The sequence below is a fragment of the Lissotriton helveticus genome, chromosome 1_1, assembly GCF_964261635.1.
Source record: "Lissotriton helveticus chromosome 1_1, aLisHel1.1, whole genome shotgun sequence".
NCBI lineage: Eukaryota > Metazoa > Chordata > Amphibia > Caudata > Salamandridae > Lissotriton > Lissotriton helveticus.
Genome location: NC_136057.1, coordinates 501774250 through 501795329, shown reverse-complemented (window position 1 = coordinate 501795329; position 21080 = coordinate 501774250). Strand labels below are relative to the sequence as shown.

At 53.1% G+C, this 21080-nt stretch overlaps 1 protein-coding gene across 1 annotated transcript in view; it reads right to left on the bottom strand.

Moving 5' to 3' along the window:
* The window catches only part of PRMT8 (protein arginine methyltransferase 8), a 755104-nt gene that overhangs the window by 295621 nt on the left and 438403 nt on the right, over nucleotides 1-21080 (bottom strand). The window lies entirely within an intron of this gene.

Sequence of the window (21080 nt, the reverse complement as noted above, 5' to 3'; positions counted from 1 at the left end):
ACAAACATTGACCGGGAGCAAAATACGGAAAATCAAACAAAGCGAAAATATGTAGAAAGAGGAAAATGGCAAAACCGTCAGAAAGGGAGAACGCAGGAGCATGTCAGAGTAAGATAAAGGGACAGGGAGTGTCTCGTAGTAAATTAAAGAGGTGGTTTCAATACTACACAGCCCTGGTAATCTGTGCACCGACGTTTAATTGGCCCTCATGCTACTACAAATAAAGCACAGAGTAATTGGTTATAAGCTGCAAGTTCTCACATAGAGGGCAGGTGAATGTCTCTAAAAGAGTTATCGCCTGGGCAGAGTTTTACACAACATCCTTTGACTCAGTAAGCCTAAGTCACCACCAGTCACTCCGAGTTACTCCAAAAGCCATCACCACCTGAGGAACCATCCAGACACTTCAATCCAGGACAAGCTCCAAAGCCTCACTCTATGCACTCACTCAAGAAACCCAAAATCCATTGCAAGAGAACCACCATATTTACATTCTCCATACTGTTTGTGGGAGATGGCTTCTATTGGAGAAAGTATTCACACCACATCCTCTAATCATGGAAAGAACAATTGAAATCATTCATTTGGGCCCGATTCACAAAGGTAAAGTTAGATTCCTTATGCCTGCTTGGAGCGGGCGGAAGGAGTGATGCAGCACAGTGAGGATAGGCCTCCCGATACATTGCTGGAGTTGCGTTGTGCATGCAGCACAACTCCAGAATTGCGTGACTTTTGCGCCAACAGTTGTGTCAGAATTTCGGATACATCTGTGAATCCTTGCGCCATGGTGAGCGTATTGTAAATACGGCACATCCATGGTGGCACAAGGGTTTCTCAGGGTGGAGCAGGGAAAGTGACGCATCTCTACAGATGCGTCACTTTCCTGTAAATCTGCCCCCAGACATTTAACTCTCTCTAGCAGGTTTCAGCTTTTTGTCTTTTGTGATGGTTTTCCGTCTTTCTTTTCTCCGTCTTCGTGCTGTGTGTATTTTTACTCTCTTACTCTGTGCTCTCGGTATTTGGCTGAGGCAATAAAAATAAGTGCTGGTCCCCAAAAATTAGTGCAGGTGGCCCGACCGGAATACACTCGTTCAAATTAAGCACTGACACTGGCTAAACCTGCTGACATATTGGCAGTGTGCCCTAATATAAGCAAGGAAAATGCCACCCACACCAACCCTCTCCAAGCAACAGCCATTATTAGGTGAGTTGGGCCTCTATCTTCGCTGGGCGTCAGTGTCACGGCACGAGGGATTGCTGCGCCCGTGATGGCTGCAGGAGCCCTGTTGATCCCGTGGCTCTCTGAATAAAACTCTGCTTACTAGGATTTGTCTGAAGTGTCTGCAGTGCTGCCGGCGGAAACGTCTGCAATACTGCTGTTTCCAGCTATAATATTGACTGATAAACAAAAATGCCATATTTCTTACATAAGAAGTAAATGCTTCCTGGGATTAGAGAAGATTGATTTCATGAAGGCTTGTTAAGGCAATGTCTGGAATATGCCCCATCACCCTGAACAGTGCTCCAGTGCTAAATTTTGGGTGCAAGGCTGTCTCTGCAAGGGTAAAGGTTTCGTTTTTGGCCAGGGAGCATCTGTGAAAACCGACTGTTCTTGCTGTGAAAGGTTAGGTTTAGAGCATGGGTACTCACAAACTTTCTCTCGGGGGCCAAATTTACAGTGTGGTTTGTGTCCGAGGGCAGCACCGGTGGGGGCGGGGTCAGAGGGGGAGGGGGCAGGTCTAAAGCAAAAACAAATTGTGACCACGAGGTTAAACACAGGTCCCTGCAGCAGACACCTTCGTCCACTGAGCCACCAGACCCAGCATACACACATCTTTCTCTCTCTCCCTCCTTCTCTCCCTCCTTCTGTGTCCCTCCCTCTCCCTCTGTGTCTCCCTCCCTCTCCCTACCTCTCCCTCCCTCTGTGTCTCCCTCCCTCCCTCTGTGTCTCCCTCCCTCCCGGTGTGTCTCCCTCCCTGTCTCCCTCCCTCCCTCTGTGTCTCCCTCCTTGTCTCCCACTCTCCCTATGTGTCTCCCTCCCTGACTCCCACTCTCTGTTTCCCTCCCTCTGTGTCTCCCTCCCAGTCTCCCACTCTCCCTCTGTGACTCCCTCCCTGTCTCCGACTCTCCCTCTGTGACTCCCTCCCTGTCTCCCACTCTCTGTTTCCCTCCCTCTGTGTCTCCCTCCCTCTGTGTATCCCTCTCTCCCGGTGTGTCTCCCTCCCTGTCTCCCACTCTCCCTCTGTGTCTCCCTCCCAGACTCCCACTCTCTGTTTCCCTCCCTCTGTGTCTCCCTTCTCCCTCCCTCTGTGTCTCCCTCTGTGTCTCCCTTCGTGTCTCCCTCCCTCCCTCTGTCTCTCCCTCCCTGTCTCCCACTCTCTGTTTCCCTCCCTCTGTGTCTCCCTCCCTGTCTCCCTCCCTGTCTCCCACTCTCCCTCTGTGTCTCCCTCCCTGACTCCCACTCTCTGTTTCCCTCCCTCTGTGTCTCCCTCCCAGTCTCCCACTCTCCCTCTGTGACTCCCTCCCTGTCTCCCACTCTCCCTCTGTGTCTCCCTCCCAGACTCCCACTCTCTGTTTCCCTCCCTCTGTGTCTCCCTTCTCCCTCCCTCTGTGTCTCCCTCTGTGTCTCCCTTCGTGTCTCCCTCCCTCCCTCTGTCTCTCCCTCCCTGTCTCCCACTCTCTGTTTCCCTCCCTCTGTGTCTCCCTCTGTGTCTCCCTCCCTGTCTCCCACTCTCCCTCTGTGACTCCCTCCCTGTCTCCCACTCTCTGTTTCCCTCCCTCTGTGTCTCCCTCCCTCTGTGTATCCCTCTCTCCCTCTGTGTCTCCCTCCCTGTCTCCCACTCTCCCTCTGTGTCTCCCTCCCTGTCTCCCACTCTCTGTTTCCCTCCCTCTGTCTCCCTCCCTCCCTCCCTCCCTCTGTGTCTCCCTCCGTGTCTCCCTCCCTCCCTCTGTGTCTCCCTCCCTGTCTCCCACTCTCTGTTTCCCTCTCTCCCTCTGTGTCTCCCTCCCTTCCTCTACCTCCCTCCCTTCCTCTGTCTGTCTCCCTCCCTCCCTCTGTGACTCCCTCCGTGTCTCCCTCCCTCCCTCTGTGTCTCCCTCCCTGTCTCCTACTCTCTGTTTCCCTCCCTCCCTCTGTGTCTCCCTCCCTCCTTCCCTCTGTGTCCCCCTCCCTGTCTCCCAATCTGTTTCCCTACCTCCCTTTGTGTCTTCCTCCCTCCCTCTGTGTCTCCCTCCCTCCCTCTCTCTGTGTCTACCTCCCTCCCTCTGTGTCTCCCTCCCTCCCTCTGTGTCTCCCTCCCTCCCGGTGTGTCTCCCTCCCTGTCTCTGTGTCTACCTCCCTCCCTCTGTGTCTCCCTCCCTCCCTCTGTGTCTCCCTCCCTCCCGGTGTGTCTCCCTCCCTGTCTCCCACTCTCCCTCTGTGTCTCCCTCCCAGACTCCCACTCTCTGTTTCCCTCCCTCTGTGTCTCCCTTCTCCCTCCCTCTGTGTCTCCCTCTGTGTCTCCCTTCGTGTCTCCCTCCCTCCCTCTGTCTCTCCCTCCCTGTCTCCCACTCTCTGTTTCCCTCCCTCTGTGTCTCCCTCTGTGTCTCCCTCCCTGTCTCCCACTCTCCCTCTGTGTCTCCCTCCCTGACTCCCACTCTCTGTTTCCCTCCCTCTGTTTCTCCCTCCCAGTCTCCCACTCTCCCTCTGTGACTCCCTCCCTGTCTCCCACTCTCCCTCTGTGTCTCCCTCCCAGACTCCCACTCTCTGTTTCCCTCCCTCTGTGTCTCCCTTCTCCCTCCCTCTGTGTCTCCCTCTGTGTCTCCCTTCGTGTCTCCCTCCCTCCCTCTGTCTCTCCCTCCCTGTCTCCCACTCTCTGTTTCCCTCCCTCTGTGTCTCCCTCTGTGTCTCCCTCCCTGTCTCCCACTCTCCCTCTGTGACTCCCTCCCTGTCTCCCACTCTCTGTTTCCCTCCCTCTGTGTCTCCCTCCCTCTGTGTATCCCTCTCTCCCTCTGTGTCTCCCTCCCTGTCTCCCACTCTCCCTCTGTGTCTCCCTCCCTGTCTCCCACTCTCCCTCTGTGTCTCCCTCCCAGTCTCCCACTCTCCCTCTGTGACTCCCTCCCTGTCTCCCACTCTCTGTTTCCCTCCCTCTGTGTCTCCCTCTGTGTCTCCCTCCCTGTCTCCCACTCTCCCTCTGTGTCTCCCTCCCTGACTCCCACTCTCTGTTTCCCTCCCTATGTGTCTCCCTCCCAGTCTCCCACTCTCCCTCTGTGACTCCCTCCCTGTCTCCCACTCTCCCTCTGTGTCTCCCTCCCAGACTCCCACTCTCTGTTTCCCTCCCTCTGTGTCTCCCTTCTCCCTCCCTCTGTGTCTCCCTCTGTGTCTCCCTTCGTGTCTCCCTCCCTCCCTCTGTCTCTCCCTCCCTGTCTCCCACTCTCTGTTTCCCTCCCTCTGTGTCTCCCTCTGTGTCTCCCTCCCTGTCTCCCACTCTCCCTCTGTGACTCCCTCCCTGTCTCCCACTCTCTGTTTCCCTCCCTCTGTGTCTCCCTCCCTCTGTGTATCCCTCTCTCCCTCTGTGTCTCCCTCCCTGTCTCCCACTCTCCCTCTGTGTCTCCATCCCTGTCTCCCACTCTCCCTCTGTGTCTCCCTCCCAGTCTCCCACTCTCCCTCTGTGACTCCCTCCCTGTCTCCCACTCTCTGTTTCCCTCCCTCTGTCTCCCTCCTTCCCTTCCTCTGTGTCTCCCTCCGTGTCTCCCTCCCTCCCTCTGTGTCTCCCTCCCTGTCTCCCACTCTCTGTTTCCCTCTCTCCCTCTGTGTCTCCCTCCCTTCCTCTACCTCCCTCCCTTCCTCTGTCTGTCTCCCTCCCTCCCTCTGTGACTCCCTCCGTGTCTCCCTCCCTCCCTCTGTGTCTCCCTCCCTGTCTCCTACTCTCTGTTTCCCTCCCTCCCTCTGTGTCTCCCTCCCTCCTTCCCTCTGTGTCTCCCTCCCTGTCTCCCAATCTGTTTCCCTACCTCCCTTTGTGTCTTCCTCCCTCCCTCTGTGTCTCCCTCCCTCCCTGTCTCCCTCCCTCTCTCTGCGTCTACCTCCCTCCCTCTGTGTCTCCCTCCCTCCCTCTGTGTCTCCCTCCCTCCCTCTGTGTCTCCCTCCCTCCCGGTGTGTCTCCCTCCCTGTCTCCCACTCTCCCTCTGTGTCTCCCTCCCAGACTCCCACTCTCTGTTTCCCTCCCTCTGTGTCTCCCTTCTCCCTCCCTCTGTGTCTCCCTCTGTGTCTCCCTTCGTGTCTCCCTCCCTCCCTCTGTCTCTCCCTCCCTGTCTCCCACTCTCTGTTTCCCTCCCTCTGTGTCTCCCTCTGTGTCTCCCTCCCTGTCTCCCACTCTCCCTCTGTGTCTCCCTCCCTGACTCCCACTCTCTGTTTCCCTCCCTCTGTGTCTCCCTCCCAGTCTCCCACTCTCCCTCTGTGACTCCCTCCCTGTCTCCCACTCTCCCTCTGTGTCTCCCTCCCAGACTCCCACTCTCTGTTTCCCTCCCGCTGTGTCTCCCTTCTCCCTCCCTCTGTGTCTCCCTCTGTGTCTCCCTTCGTGTCTCCCTCCCTCCCTCTGTCTCTCCCTCCCTGTCTCCCACTCTCTGTTTCCCTCCCTCTGTGTCTCCCTCCCTGTCTCCCACTCTCCCTCTGTGACTCCCTCCCTGTCTCCCACTCTCTGTTTCCCTCCCTCTGTGTCTCCCTCCCTCTGTGTATCCCTCTCTCCCTCTGTGTCTCCCTCCCTGTCTCCCACTCCCCCTCTGTGTCTCCCTCCCTGTCTCCCACTCTCCCTCTGTGTCTCCCTCCCAGTCTCCCACTCTCCCTCTGTGACTCCCTCCCTGTCTCCCACTCTCTGTTTCCCTCCCTCTGTGTCTCCCTCTGTGTCTCCCTCCCTGTCTCCCACTCTCCCTCTGTGTCTCCCTCCCTGACTCCCACTCTCTGTTTCCCTCCCTCTGTGTCTCCCTCTGTGTCTCCCACTCTCCCTCTGTGACTCCCTCCCTGTCTCCCACTCTCCCTCTGTGTCTCCCTCCCAGACTCCCACTCTCTGTTTCCCTCCCTCTGTGTCTCCCTTCTCCCTCCTTCTGTGTCTCCCTCTGTGTCTCCCTTCGTGTCTCCCTCCCTCCCTCTGTCTCTCCCTCCCTGTCTCCCACTCTCTGTTTCCCTCCCTCTGTGTCTCCCTCTGTGTCTCCCTCCCTGTCTCCCACTCTCCCTCTGTGACTCCCTCCCTGTCTCCCACTCTCTGTTTCCCTCCCTCTGTGTCTCCCTCCCTCTGTGTATCCCTCTCTCCCTCTGTGTCTCCCTCCCTGTCTCCCACTCTCCCTCTGTGTCTCCCTCCCTGTCTCCCACTCTCCCTCTGTGTCTCCCTCCCAGTCTCCCACTCTCCCTCTGTGACTCCCTCCCTGTCTCCCACTCTCTGTTTCCCTCCCTCTGTCTCCCTCCCTCCCTCCCTCCCTCTGTGTCTCCCTCCGTGTCTCCCTCCCTCCCTCTGTGTCTCCCTCCCTGTCTCCCACTCTCTGTTTCCCTCTCTCCCTCTGTGTATCCCTCCCTTCCTCTACCTCCCTCCCTTCCTCTGTCTGTCTCCCTCCCTCCCTCTGTGACTCCCTCCGTGTCTCCCTCCCTCCCTCTGTGTCTCCCTCCCTGTCTCCTACTCTCTGTTTCCCTCCCTCCCTCTGTGTCTCCCTCCCTCCTTCCCTCTGTGTCTCCCTCCCTGTCTCCCAATCTGTTTCCCTACCTCCCTTTGTGTCTTCCTCCCTCCCTCTGTGTCTCCCTCCCTCTCTCTGTGTCTACCTCCCTCCCTCTGTGTCTCCCTCCCTCCCTCTGTGTCTCCCTCCCTCCCGGTGTGTCTCCCTCCCTGTCTCTGTGTCTACCTCCCTCCCTCTGTGTCTCCCTCCCTCCCTCTGTGTCTCCCTCCCTCCCGGTGTGTCTCCCTCCCTGTCTCTGTGTCTACCTCCCTCCCTCCCTGTCTCCCACTCTCCCTCTGTGTCTCCCTCCCTCTCTCTGTGTCTACCTCCCTCCCTCTGTGTCTCCCTCCCTCCCTCTGTGTCTCCCTCCCTCTCTCTGTGTCTACCTCCCTCCCTCTGTGTCTCCCTCCCTCCCGGTGTGTCTCCCTCCCTGTCTCCCACTCTCCTTCTGTGTCTTCCTCCCTGTCTCCCACTCTCCCTCTGTGTCTCCCTCCCTCCCGGTGTGTCTCCCTCCCTGTCTCTGTGTCTACCTCCCTCCCTCCCTGTCTCCCACTCTCCCTCTGTGTCTCCCTCCCTCTCTCTGTGTCTACCTCCCTCCCTCTGTGTCTCCCTCCCTCCCTCTGTGTCTCCCTCCCTCTCACTGTGTCTACCTCCCTCCCTCTGTGTCTTCCTCCCTCCTGGTGTGTCTCCCTCCCTGTCTCCCACTCTCCTTCTGTGTCTCCCTCCCTGTCTCCCACTCTCCCTCTGTGTCTCCCTCCCTGTCTCCCACTCTCCCTCTGTGTCTCCCTCCCTGTCTCCCACTCTCCCTCTGTGTCTCCCTCCCTGTCACCCACTCTCTGTTTCCCTCCCTCTGTGTCTCCCTCCCTCCCTCCCTCTGTGTCTCCCTCCCTCCTTCTGTGTCCCCCTCCCTGTCTCCCACTCTCTGTTTCCCTCCCTCCCTCTGTGTCTCCCTCCCTCCCTGTCTCCCTCCCTCTCTCTGTGTCTCCCTCCCTCCCTCCCTCTGTGTCTCCCTCCCTGTCTCCCACTCTCTGTTTCTCTCCCTCCCTCTGTGTCTCCCTCCTGCCCTCTCTCTGTGTCTCCCTTCTCCCTTCCTCTGTGTCTCCTCCCCTCCCTCTGTGTCTCCCTCCCTCCCTGTCTCCCTCCCTCTCTCTGAGACAGCTTCCCCGGCTGCGCGCACACAGCCCCACCAAGTACTTCATGGGTCTTTAAAATACCATTTACATGTTAATTATGCTTTGTTGAATTTCACCCCTTAGGCCCCTGCAGCTCCCCTCTGACAATCACTGGAATCCCCCGGGCCCCCACAGAGCAGAGTCTGAGTACGCGCTGCTGCAGCTGTATTTGCGAACACTATTTAATTTATCTATTTTTTAACACAGGTGTCTGCAATGTCCGCGGGCCGCCCAGGAAGGCTTGCCGGGCCGCCACCGGCCCGCGGGCCGTACTATGAGTACCCCTGGTTTAGGGCATGAAGCATTCCTATGGCAATTACTCAAGAAGTGATAAAGAAACTGTTCACATTTTAGACAAAAAGTTGCTGTTCTGTATCTCTATGGGAATAATGCGCTGTCAATTATGGTGATGTTCCAGGGGTTAACATTTGAAAAGTTAAATATAAGTGTAAAACACTACTCTGCGATATCCCTTTCAGTTTAAATTTTATTTTGTTTTGCTTGATATAATATTGTTTATTTTGTGCTATATGTTTAAAATGCAAATGCGATTTAGCATCATGAATCACACAAAACGCATGTTGCACTTTTGGCATTGCATGCTTTAGTTTATTGTAGTTTTACCGTCTGTCACGCGCTGGGTCGACATACACTGGGAATTAGATATGCAGCTATGCAATCAGTCACTGCACCTGACATGTGCCCCACCTGTCCCCATGGCCCTTGGACCCTGCACAGGCCACACACTTGCCACCTCTGATGCCATGGCCCCTATCAATATATGCACGTTGTTCGTGAGAGGCAGTCACAGTCCTTCCCATAGATATTTCATTTACTCATATCTTAAGCCTGACACTACATACAGATCGTCCAGCACAGTGGCACTTGGTGGATGCGTGGAGGCACAGAAATCCACACGACAGGAAATATTCTGGGGCCCATGGGCTTAATCGGCTAATGGTATCTGATGACCTCCTACCGGTTGTAGTGGAGACTCAATATCTTGGGAGGGCCCACTCAGACCATCACCCCCCCACAACTTACTACTAGATTAGAATAATGGCACGCCACCGATCTCTAGATGGCACCTACAACCGGATACACTACTGGATGGGACATTCCGGGAGACACTGAGCATGACCATGGCGCCAAATTTTGAGGACAATGCAGGCACCGCTTCGTCACCATTGGTGGAGTGGGACGCTTTTAAGACTGTGATCCGGGTGCACTGCCTAGGTACGCAGGCTGGCATGCTTAAACAGCTGTAGAAAGACCTTACCATTTTGGAGGGGAGAATGGCATACCACGAGTGAAAAGGAGTGGAGGGTTCAAACGCGCATAGTAGGGAAGAACACGCTCGATTACTAGAAAGACTCCGCTGCCTTATTCATGTGGCACATTTGGCACGCACGCATCACTCAGGCGGTAAGGCTGGTAGGAACCTTGCAGGGCTGATCCAACAGGGTGACGCCGCCTAGCCCATCACCTCACTTTGCTCTATACAGGGCACTGTGATATACTCTCAGGATATACACCGGGAATTTACGGCTCATTATACTACTTTATACAAGTTGTACATTTTAGCCACACCTGATCATATTCATAGGTATCTAGAAGACAATGCCATACTGCAGATTACACCAGAGCAAAGATTTGAATTGGATGACCCCATTTTGCTAGACAAAATCTGGGCAGGTATATGCTTATTGGAGTCTTGTAAAACTCCTGGGCCGGAAGGTCTACCTGCGCAGTTCTACAAGGCCTACTAAAAGGTCTTGGTGCCCCAACTAAAGAAGATTTATGGCGCCTCAATGGTGGACTCTGCTCTTTCTAACTCATATAATAAGGTACTGCTGATCTCTCTCCCTAAACCTGGAAGAAACTCGGAAGTGCTGGGCTCATATAGGCCATTGGCTTTGCTCAATACGGACTACAAGATCCTACCATCCATTATTGTAGCACGACTGGCCCCATTAGTACGGACCCTGGTGCATGCGGAACAAAATGGCTTTGTCCCCACCAGAAGCACAGCCCTTAATATCCGCAGAACCTTCAGGGTGTAACACTATGCAGCAGACACTTGGCCCCACCCCAGCTGCTTGGTCTTAGATTTAGAAAAGGCCTTTGACTCCCTAGAGTAGCAGTACCTCTCAGAGGAGTTGCGGGGTATGGGTTGGGTGACACATTCTTACACATGGTCTGGCTGCAGCCCTCTGTCAGAGTCCAGGCGGACCGATTGATATCGGACAGCATTCGGATACAAAGAGGCACAAGGCAAGCCTGCACTGTATCGCTGCTCCTTTTCTCACTTGCCATGGAGCCACTGGCAGTGTGCCTTCGCAGGGAGGGTGCAGACTGGGGCATTCGGTTGGGGGACAGCTTACATGCTGTCTCTCTATACGCTGCTGATCTACTACTATACTTGAGGGCTTCCCACAACATCCTGCTACCATTGCAGACGGATGTATGACATTACAATGCATGCTTTTACATCGCATGCCTTTACAACGCGGTTTTTACAACGCAAACCTTTACAACGCATAGAGCTTTGGGGTGCTGGATAGTGAATAGTTTAATTTACTATTCCAACTCCAGTCCCCGTGGACACTAGGGAAGGTGTTGGACAGTAAATTAAACTTATTCCCTATCCTAGAGCGCCCCCCAGCGCAATGCGTTGTAATGGTTTGCGTTGTAAAAGTTGCGTCGTAAGGGCACTGCGTGGTAAAAGTTGCGTTGTAAAGGATGTTTCCCATTGCATACACTCTCCAGGATTTCAAAAGGGTATCGGGTCTCCGGGTGAACTGGGCAAACTCAGGACTATACCCCTTTCAGGATTAAACCAATGATCCCAATGTCTGCATGAACAATTTCTCTCTCCGTTGGCACCAATCCACGTTCCACTACCTTGGCATTTTCAAATACAGAGACCCCACTGATATCATGTAGGGAAATCTGATTAGAGCCATATCTACCATCGGGGCACAGATCTAGTTTTGGAAGTCACTTCTATTGAACGTGATGGGCAGAATAGCACTGTCCAAGATGGTAGTGTTACCAAAATTGTTGGACTACTTTTCCAATCTTCCGGTCTATGTCCCGGTCAGTGTATTTCATGATCTAGAACGATTGATCCGGGACCTCATCTGGAACACAAGTCGGCCTCAGATAGCGCTATGGAAACTCCATGCTCCTATTAGCAGGGGGGTCTGGCAGTCCCCAACCTGGAGCTGTATTTCCTAGAGGCACAATTACAGTGGGTGACAAAATGGTTGGCGGGTCTCTGCCTGGATGACATGGCCACCACACATCGCTGTGGTCCCAATCCCAGATATGTCAGTTGTTCCAAACCACTGCTCGACCCCAGCATCCATCACAGATCTGACATTTCCTGGCACACCGTTGCTATAGAAGGAGCTTGCACCTCACTAGGAACACGTTCCCTTATGTTTCCAACAGGGTGCTGGTACATTGGCATGCATCGGACCTACACACACTGGCTGATCTTTACGCCAAAGGCGCCCTGATACCCTTCAGGAACCTGGCAGAGCATTATAATTTATACCAACAGGCCAATTTTTACTACATAATTCCATCACAAGATCACTCACTGCAGCATGGGACGACATCCCCACTGAACCAGAGATGCACCTCCTGTTGCAATACTTACATGTCATGGGTAACGGGACCCACATAGTACACTGGTGGCGGGGGCGTTACTCATCCACGCGACACAACCTCTAACGTCCCTTCACTCAAAGTGGGAAGCAGACAAGGGAAACCCATGGACAGACTGTGAATGGAACATGATATTAGCTACCCACACAAGTATACCACGGAACTCCAGATTCAGACTTATACCGACATATATTATACAGAGAACGTATCTCTCCCCAGCAAAATTAAATAAATAATTTCATACGACCACCTAGGCATGCCCTTACTGTCTACAGACAAATGCAGACCTTCTTCACATGCTGTGCTCCTGTTCCTCCTTACATACATACTGGCAGGAAATCACTGTGGCACTCACAACATGCAGTGACAGAGTACTACCACAAACATGGGAGGTGTGCTGTTAGGTTTTTACCCCAGACCAAAGAGGCATAAGGTCGCATCCAGGTTTATCGACCTAGGCCTCATAGTAGCAAAGAGGCTGATCACTGAAAGATGGAAGCATGCCGACCCCCCCCCCCCCTTCCCCCCCCTCCCCGCAGTTGCCAGCTAAAAAAACTCACTCCTCCTATGGGCGTGAGCAGAAAGTACGTCATTGCATAGGGAGGAAATAACTGGGCTACGAAAATACCCTATTGCACAGTTTTGGGACACTATAATCATGGATTTGACACATGCAGACACGGAGGCTGGGGGTAGCCCTTCACACGTGGCTGGACGATGGGACATGGACACTGGCCCACGGATGCACGTCTCCCTAGGCTTGAGTGAAACCGAGCATTGTTGTAGGAGAGGCGGCCATGCCATATGTGAGCCAGGGAAGGGGAGACCCAGCTGCTTATCCCCTCAGACACTTGGGGGACAGGGTAGTATGTTTAGTACAGGGTAGATGGGATGGCAGGACATTTCCCCTACATATTCTGACCCGGGCGTGACGATTAGACAATGGTTTTCTTCCTTTATTTTTATGTTTGATTTTTGGATCATAAATTGTTTCTGATTTTGCCTCAACTTTCTACTCCAAATTGGATAATCAGCTACAGACATCCATGTGAAAAGATGGGAAAGGGTGAACATTTTCCTTTTAACTGATTGGACATAAAAGTGCGATCCTTCTGATAAATACTCGGATATAATGCAAGACAAAAAAAAAATGTGTCACACAAAACACAAAGAAAAATGTTCAGCATGTGTCTGGCGCAAATGGTGCTGTCTGTACAGCTAGCATTGCAAATGTTTAATTTACAAATGCGTAAATAGTCTGTGTCATTGAAACGTGGGTGTGAAAAGGCACTATAAAGGAACAAGCACAACTAATTGGCAAGTGCCAAATTACCAAGGACTGGCAATGCAAATTAGATAATATTGTACAAAAATATAGATTCTACTAAGATTTGTAGTGACTAACAACACAGAAACTAATAACTTTCTACAGTTTACTCAGGTCAACATTTGCCCTGTTTCCAACAATGCGTAAACTGGGTGTTTTAAGAAATCAACGCTTCATGGTCGGCGACTGGCTGCCGCCCCCCCCCCCCCCATCCGACACCCAGCACCCAGAACATGAACATGAGGCATGTTATCTTTGGAAGGCGGGGGCTAGTCCCCCGGCCGTATTTATTAAGATATGAAATTAAAAAAGGTTTTAATTGCATGGTCAACAATTTATACAAAAATCAGCAGCACATTAGATACAATATCGTCAACAAGTTTGAGCGGCTAACCTTAACAAAGACTCTAATACATGTTGTTTCGTAACCGAATCTAACATCCTCATCTTGATTTCTGTACATTTCTGGCCATATGGCAAGGTCGCTAACCGGTGTCAGGTCCTACAAGCTGCGCCTCACCTAGAGATGTGCGCATGCGCAGCCGTGCCCGGTAATTGCCCAGTCTACGCCGTGAACTCCATTTACCCACTAAAGGAGGGCCCTTACTCTGCGCCATCCGGTGACGTCATGAGTATGCGCGCGTGGGGTGGCTACCAGCCTAAGGAAAGCGTGACTACTCCGACCCGCGCCCCTTTGAAGCATCAATTACCTTGCCCCTGGAGTTCTAGGAGTGGCCAATGGCCCCTCCCCCTGGGCGGGAACCTCCATAGGATGATGCCCGCCCCCTCAGACCTTAAAATTATGTGCTCACCGGTCATGACCTTACCGCCACAGGCCAGCATTGTTAACCGACGATCTGGCCTCCCCCCATCTAGACCCAATTCAGGAGCGCGCTTGTTTGTCAAATCCCTCCAACCAGGCCCAGAGATTATCAGACCACAAGACATTCCCCGCCTCATTCAGGTGAACTCCATCCCCCAAGTAGTACTGTCTGCCCCAGATACACCCATGTGGAATCGTCTGCAACAGGGGGGTTCAAAACAGCTTGTCCAACTGTGTGTTGATCCTCTTTACCGAGTGATTCAATGCCCTGACCGAATCCCCCCCTCGCCACTGCCATCGAGGTATGAGTTGCGACTATACTACCGTGCAACCCGGGCAGGTCCTGGCCATCCACCCCGCAGTTGAGATAATCTCTTCAATCAGAATGCGCCTCCCCAGTTTGGCCAAATCATTCTCCCCCAGGTGAAGTATCACCACTGACGGGGGGACGTGCTGGCGCGCTAATAGCCCCTGGAAGAAGTCCCTAAACTGGTTGAGACATAAACCCCCTCTCCCGAAGAACGAGATGTCAAACCCCAGTTGCGCAGCCCTTTTCTTACGGTCTCCTGAAAGAAAAACACATTCGGCCCGTCTCACATAGGAGTGACCCACAATCCAAACAATTTTCCTGTTTTGATCCCGATGTTTGGTCCGCGATGATGTAGGTCGACGGCAAGTTCCTCCCCTGCGTAACAGGTCTGAGAAACTGCAAGAAAACGGAAACAAACCTGGCGTGAGTACCATCTTGTCACAACATGTCAATCCGCACATATCGTTTGTAACATTCTGAGGACCATCTCCCAATTTTCTTCACCTTCTCCACTGGGAGGCCCGTTGCCACTGCCTCAGTTGCTGCACCAATTCTAAAGGAGTGAGTGCCAAAATCTTTGGGGTCAAGACCTGCTTGTCTGACAGTCAGCCCCAATACCCTCCTGAACTGGTACCTAGTCAAGGGCGTACCGTCGGCGTGACAGAGCAGTGCACCGCCCGCCGTGCCCCCCCGCCGCCCATGGAACACTTCCACATGCCCCACTGGGCAGCAAGGATTGGCAAGGGCCCGGTGGAGCACTATGGTGTGACCCCGTGACTCCTGGTCAGTCTTTGATTTCTGAATGGTCACCCACATGGTGTCCTCCTTTATCCTTACACCAGCCCCTTGTATGCCGCCCTGTAGATCAGTCTTGGACCCTGCCACTAACTCGCCAATTCTCAGTGCCCCATAGAATGCCAAGGAAAATGCAGCTTTGAAAAGAAGTACCTCCCACTCCGAGCTACAGACACTGTCCAGTGCGACCAGTAAAGCCGTCAGCCGTGCTAGCCCGATGGGCCTTCTCTTATCTACTTGGGGACCTTGTAAACGGCGCCAACCCCTCAAGGCCTTGCGCTTGCGCACCATAAAGGTGTTAGTAGGATCACGCATGCCCCTAGCTTGAGCAAAGAATGATACCGCTGCCCTATGCCTGTTCGCAGCTGCTACTGAACGTCCTACCTTATGCATCCATTCTAAATAGGCCGCTAAGCCGTCCTCCTGCGCCCATAGCACCTCCCATTGCTGACCCAAGAAAGCACAGTAAGACAAAAACGCCCCTTCGTAAGCCGTCTTTGTCCTGGGGGCTAAGCTAGCAACCACGAGGTCCTGTAATCTGGTACTGCTGGGAAGTGCGCTGGCGAGGGGTCTGCTGTAGGAAGATGCTCCCTGAAAACCCGCATTTTAAAGCGAGAGAGGGAGTCAGCTGCATTATTGAGAATGCCAGGGACATGCTTGGCCTTGAAAACTACATTCCATTTTAAGCACTGCAACACAATCTCTTTTATCAGACGCAGTATGAAAGGACATCGTGCCCCTGTTGGTTTATACATTCCACTACTGTCATGTTGTCTGACCAAAACACCACTGATTGATTACATAAGTGTTCAGGCCAAACCTTAAAATGCCACCCATATTGGGAAGAGTTCCAGGAAGCCAATGTTAGTGGTCAGACCCCAAGTTCTCCATACTTCCGGCCAACGTTGTGCGACCCACCTGTTCCCCAGGATGGCGCCAAAGCCCACACTACCAGCAGCGTCTGTCCATAGACCCAACTCTGCTGATGTTGCGGGAGGGCCGGGCCACACTACCCTGCCATTGAAATCCTCCAGGAATGCCATCCATATGAGCATATCCTGGCGAATCTCAGACGACAGCCTTGTGCGGTGATGTTTCTCCCGTAGTCCTTTCATTGCTTGGGCGATGGAGCGTGAGAAAGGGCGTGCCATAGGGATGACCCTCAGCGCGAAGTTCAGTTGCCCTACCACCTCCTGTAATTGCTGCAAAGTAACCTTGTCTTTGCGTAAGCATAGACGTAGCGCTGTTCTGAATTTGTCCACTTTGTCCCTGGGCAATCTGAAACATCCCTCCACAGAATCAATCTCAATGCCAAGAAATTCCAAGCAGGTGGCCGGGCCAACAGTCTTCCCCGGCGCAAGCGGAACCCCAAAAGCCCGCATGAGCACGCAAAATTCCTGCAATGCCCAAGCACACTCCTGAGAGCCCGCCGTACCCAAGAAAAGAAAATCATCTAAATAATGCATGACCTGCTGATGGCCCGTCTCTTGTCTCATGGCCCATTCCAGGAAAGAGCTAAACATCTCAAAGTATGCACATGATATAGAGCAGCCCATGGGCATGCATTTATCCATGTAGAACTTGTCCCCAAACGTAAAACCTAGGAGATGATGATCAGCCGGGTGAACCGGGAGGAGACGGAAAGCTGATTCAATGTCTGACTTCGCCATCATCGCCCCCGGCCCCATGGCTTGCAACAAGTTAACCGCCTGGTCGAAGGAGGCATACTTAACAGTACAAATACCCTCCTCAATGGCATCGTTCAATGATGCGCCTCTGGGTGCTGAGAGGTTGTGGATCAATCTGAACTGACCCTTCTCTTTTTTGGGAACTACTCCTAATGGTGAACACACAAAATTGGGGACAGGCACCTCGGTGAAAGGGCCAGCTATCCTGCCTAGAGATAATTCCTTTTCAATTTTTGCAGCCACCACTGCTGGGTTGTGTTTCACCGATAATTGGTTCTTGCAGTGTGCACTGCCTGTGTATCCCCCGCAGGGATCCTAAAGCCTTGGGAGAAACCTTCCTGGAGTAAGGTGGCCGTTGCGTGGTCCGGGTATCTATTTAACCATGGGATCATTGCTAACACATCTACTGGCGTGGGGGTACCTAACTGGTTTGTATTACAGTGGCTTTCCCCTTCCCCTTTGACCCGTGTTCCCGTGTTTGGACCTGCAGGATGTTTCTGGATGTGAGGGGTGACCACAGGACGAACATGCATGTCTAAACTTACAGGTGCCCGGGGCCCTTGTGCAGGTGCGCCTATTAAAGTCCCAGCACACCCCCTTTTTCTCTGCACCGCCGGCCCTAAACTTCCCGGGTACCTCACCCGCTTGGGGGGGCCGAAAGGGCTGTTGGGGTCTCGCGGAGAACACCCTGACCGCACTGTTGGCCTGAGGGGGGGGTGAACTATCTGAAAACTGCTTATGCCATGACATTGAATCAACCGTATCCCATGCCAATGACGGGTTAAATTCTAACGCTTTCCTGAAATTCACATCGTACCCTTTCCAAGCATCCCCAGAGTACTGTTCACTCCAACCCACAATCCTGCTGTTGTAGCACGCCAATGGCGCCTGGATATTAGGAGGTTGTTCGGCCTTGATAGCTGTGAATACTGCAAAAGCCCTGATCCAGTTAAGTAGCGTTTCCTCCACCCTAAATCTAGAACACTGTGCCCTCCATTCACTTGGATGCATCCACTCTTTCAGTGTCTTCGCATGCTCCATCTCCCTATTATCCAGCAACAATGAAAAAATGTACACATACTTATCGGCCCAAATCATCTCTTTCACAGACTGCGACACATGTTGTGCTAAATTCTCCCTCCTAGAAGGTAAAGAACCCTCCCCCAAGAGAGGCAGTGCCACCTCCTTACCATTTTCAGGCACCTGGACCGATTGCCCACTAACTCCATTCGGCTCGGCGAGACTGGAACCTGCGAGGGAAGAAGATGAGGGCAATGCAACACTGTCGGCCACTGTTGCCGATCTAACCTTTTCAACAAACTTTGCCGCCTCTGCCGCATGATCTGAAGAAGTCGGAACCCCCCCCCCTTCTGTAGCCATGGCATCAAGGCGTTATCTGAGACAACAATTCAGGGGGCATTGAATCTAGGTTACCTGCTGGGACAGCGGGTGCCACTGGGGTTATGCCCGGTGGTACTGGCGTAATAGGCAAGGCGGGTGCCGGTTGCGGCAAGGCTGTAACCGGGATCGGGACCACCGGTGAGGGGGCAGGCCCAGCAGCTCGGGGCCCTGGTGGAATGGCAGGAGCCGGCGCGGCGGGGGCTGGAAGTACCGGCATTGGTGTCATAGGGGGTGGGATGACCGCTAAAGGTGTGATGGGTATCGGGACTACCGGCCCAGGGGCAGGTGCAGCATACCTGGGTTTTTTGGGCTTGGACTTCTTAGGCGGGGTAACAAAATCCCCCCTTGGCAATGGTGCCGACCTCTGGCGAATAGGCCTACCCGATGGGCCAGGGGGGTCATCAAACCTCTCGTTAATCCGTGCCTCCAATTCATCAACCTTCCCCAGCCGTTTATTAATTTCGCCCATTTCACGCATCATTGCCCGCATCATAACCTCCATCTTGGACCCTCCTTTACCACCCAGCAATCCTGGCATGTTAAAACTGAACAAACAGCTGCCTACTCTCCTAGTGACACCACTGACCAAACTTGTGTACCTGTACAAGATGGAGGATCTCCAGGGGGCTTTCAGCACTACGCAACGGCAACCGCAACACCACCGGCTTATCCAGTTATGTAAGGGGTGGGTAAACCTAGTGTAGAACCACCCGGCGGCTACCAGGAGCAATGAAATGCTAGCCCCCCGTTCTCCTCTTACCGATAAATCCTGCGTGCACACGGCCGGTATTGGATCAGCAACGGCGTCTTATGTCCCCTTCTGTGAGCAAATCGCACCAATAATGTCGTTAAATGCCTAGAATAGAATATTATATCAATACCGTGGTATATAAGGCAGGAGCAGATTAATGAACACCAACCCTGAATTTATTGGGGGCTTAACCCTCACCGTTAACTTTTGTGATGTGCCAAAACACCAAATTGTTGTATCAATAAATTGCACAATAACACCCACTTATGCCAAGGACATTTATCATACAGTAAATAGCACTTTCTTTTAATGTCGAATCCCCAATTTACCAAAAAATTGCCCACTTTCATTGAGGTCTCCCCTCCAGGTCCTGCCCTGGTCGACCCTGCTTCACTTCCCTTTGTGTCAGCTGCACCAAACTCACTTGTAATAGAAAGCGCGGGGAAAACACAAGCGCAAACCAGGCGGCAATCCTTCCCGTGCCGCTATGAAGGCGGGAAATAAAATTCCCCCGTACTGCCCCACACTAAAGGATTTTTACCGCCCAAATCGTCCGGGTCTGCGTGAGTGCTCAAAACCGGTCTCTTCTACCCTAATTAACCAGCGCGTTCACGGGTCCCCGATCCGGCGCCCCCCCGCAAAATACCTCTTCTTGTTGCGCAGCCCGACCGACCACAGGGAAAAAACCTTGCTCTCCGATCCGCTCACCAACCGCCCCGTGTCCCGGTGACCTCAGCGCGAGGTGGACTTGCTCGCGATGCTGCTACGAGTAACTCGGCAGCCCCGGAACGTGGAATCTGCCAAAAAACAAGCCGGAAAGGTCAATACACCAAGCAGCCCCGAGCGCGGGGCACCACACACTGTGTGGAGGGCTCGTCACGATAAACCTCAGCGCGATGCCTTGGAACCTGCAAAACAAAGCAAGAAGATTTAAAAAACCAAGAAGCCCCGAGCACGGGGCACAACGTGCTGTGGGGGAGTGTCCAGGGACAAGGGGGTCTCCTGGGCGCTCCCCACCTCTTTATTCTCAAGGGGCCGGACGGGGTGGCGACGCCCCCCCCGCCCAGCCCCTCCAGCAGCACGCCCCCCTGACCCGGACATCCTACCCTGGTATCCGGGTCAGGGAGGGCGCCGGCCAATCGGTGGTGGGCCGCGCCCAAGGGCCCGCCCCCACCACCGAGAGGCACCAAGGAGGGGGGAGGCGGTCGCCGCGCCGCCATGCGGGCGGGTGGGCCGAGGGCCCCCCCTTTTCATTCTAGGGTGTCTTTGTGAAGGTGTGAGGTAACAGTGATGTTTCTAGACTTGTTGTCAGTCTCAAAAGGTCTTGCACCAATATGTCTGGTGGCATGTTATAAAACTATCTAATGCTAGTGTGCTGTTACCTGAGTGTATCAACACATCAGTGGTGTTGGTACTGTAGTTTTGCCAGTGGAGGCATCCTTTTTAGAATGCACAGGCCGTCGCCCACTGTGGTGTCATGCTTCATCATTGGGCCAAGCTTGTCAAGCTCTGCAATGCTCAGTGGGGCTCTTCGAGGGGGCTCTTTGCTAGAGAACTTTCTGCCCCAAACTGATCAAAATTTCTCTACAGATGCATCACTTTCCTGTAAATCTGCCCCCTGCCATTTAACTCTCTCTAGCAGGTTTCAGGTTTTTGTCTTTTGTGATGGTTTTCCGTCTTTCTTTTCTCCGTCTTCGTGCTGTGTGTATTTTTACTCTCTTACTCTGTGCTCTCGGTATTTGTCTGAGGCAATAAAAATAAGTGCTGGTCCCCAAAAATTAATGCAGGTGGCCCGACCGGAATCCACTGGTTCAAATTAAGCACTGACACTGGCTAAAACTGCAGACAGATTGGCAGTGTGCCCTAATATAAGCAAGGAAAATGCCACCCACACCAACCCTCTCCAAGCAACAGCCATTATTAGGTGAGTTGGGCCTCTATCTTCGCTGGGCGTCAGTGTCACGGCACTAGGGATTGCTGCGCCCGTGATGGCTGCAGGGGCCCTGTTGATCCCGTGGCTCTCTGAATAAAACTCTGCTTACTAGGATTTGTCTGAAGTGTCTGCAGTGCTGCCGGCGGAAACGTCTGCAATACTGCTGTTTCCAGCTATAAACAAAAAAGGCATATTTCCGACATAAGAAGTAAATGCTCCCTGGGATTAGAGAAGATTGTTTTCAGGAATGTTTGTTAAGGCAATGTCTGGAACATGCCCCATCACCCTAAACAGTGCTCAAGTGCTATATTTTGGGTGCAAGGCTATCTCTGCAAGGGTAAAGGTGGCGTTTTGGGCCAGGGAGCAAACTGACTGTTCTTTTCCTCTTGCTGCAAAAGGTTATGTTTAGAGCATACATCGTTCCTATGGGAATTACTCAAAAAGCGATGAAGAAACTTGTCACATTTTAGACAAAATGTCACTGTTCTGTATCTCTATGGGAATAATGCACTGTCAAATATGCCCAC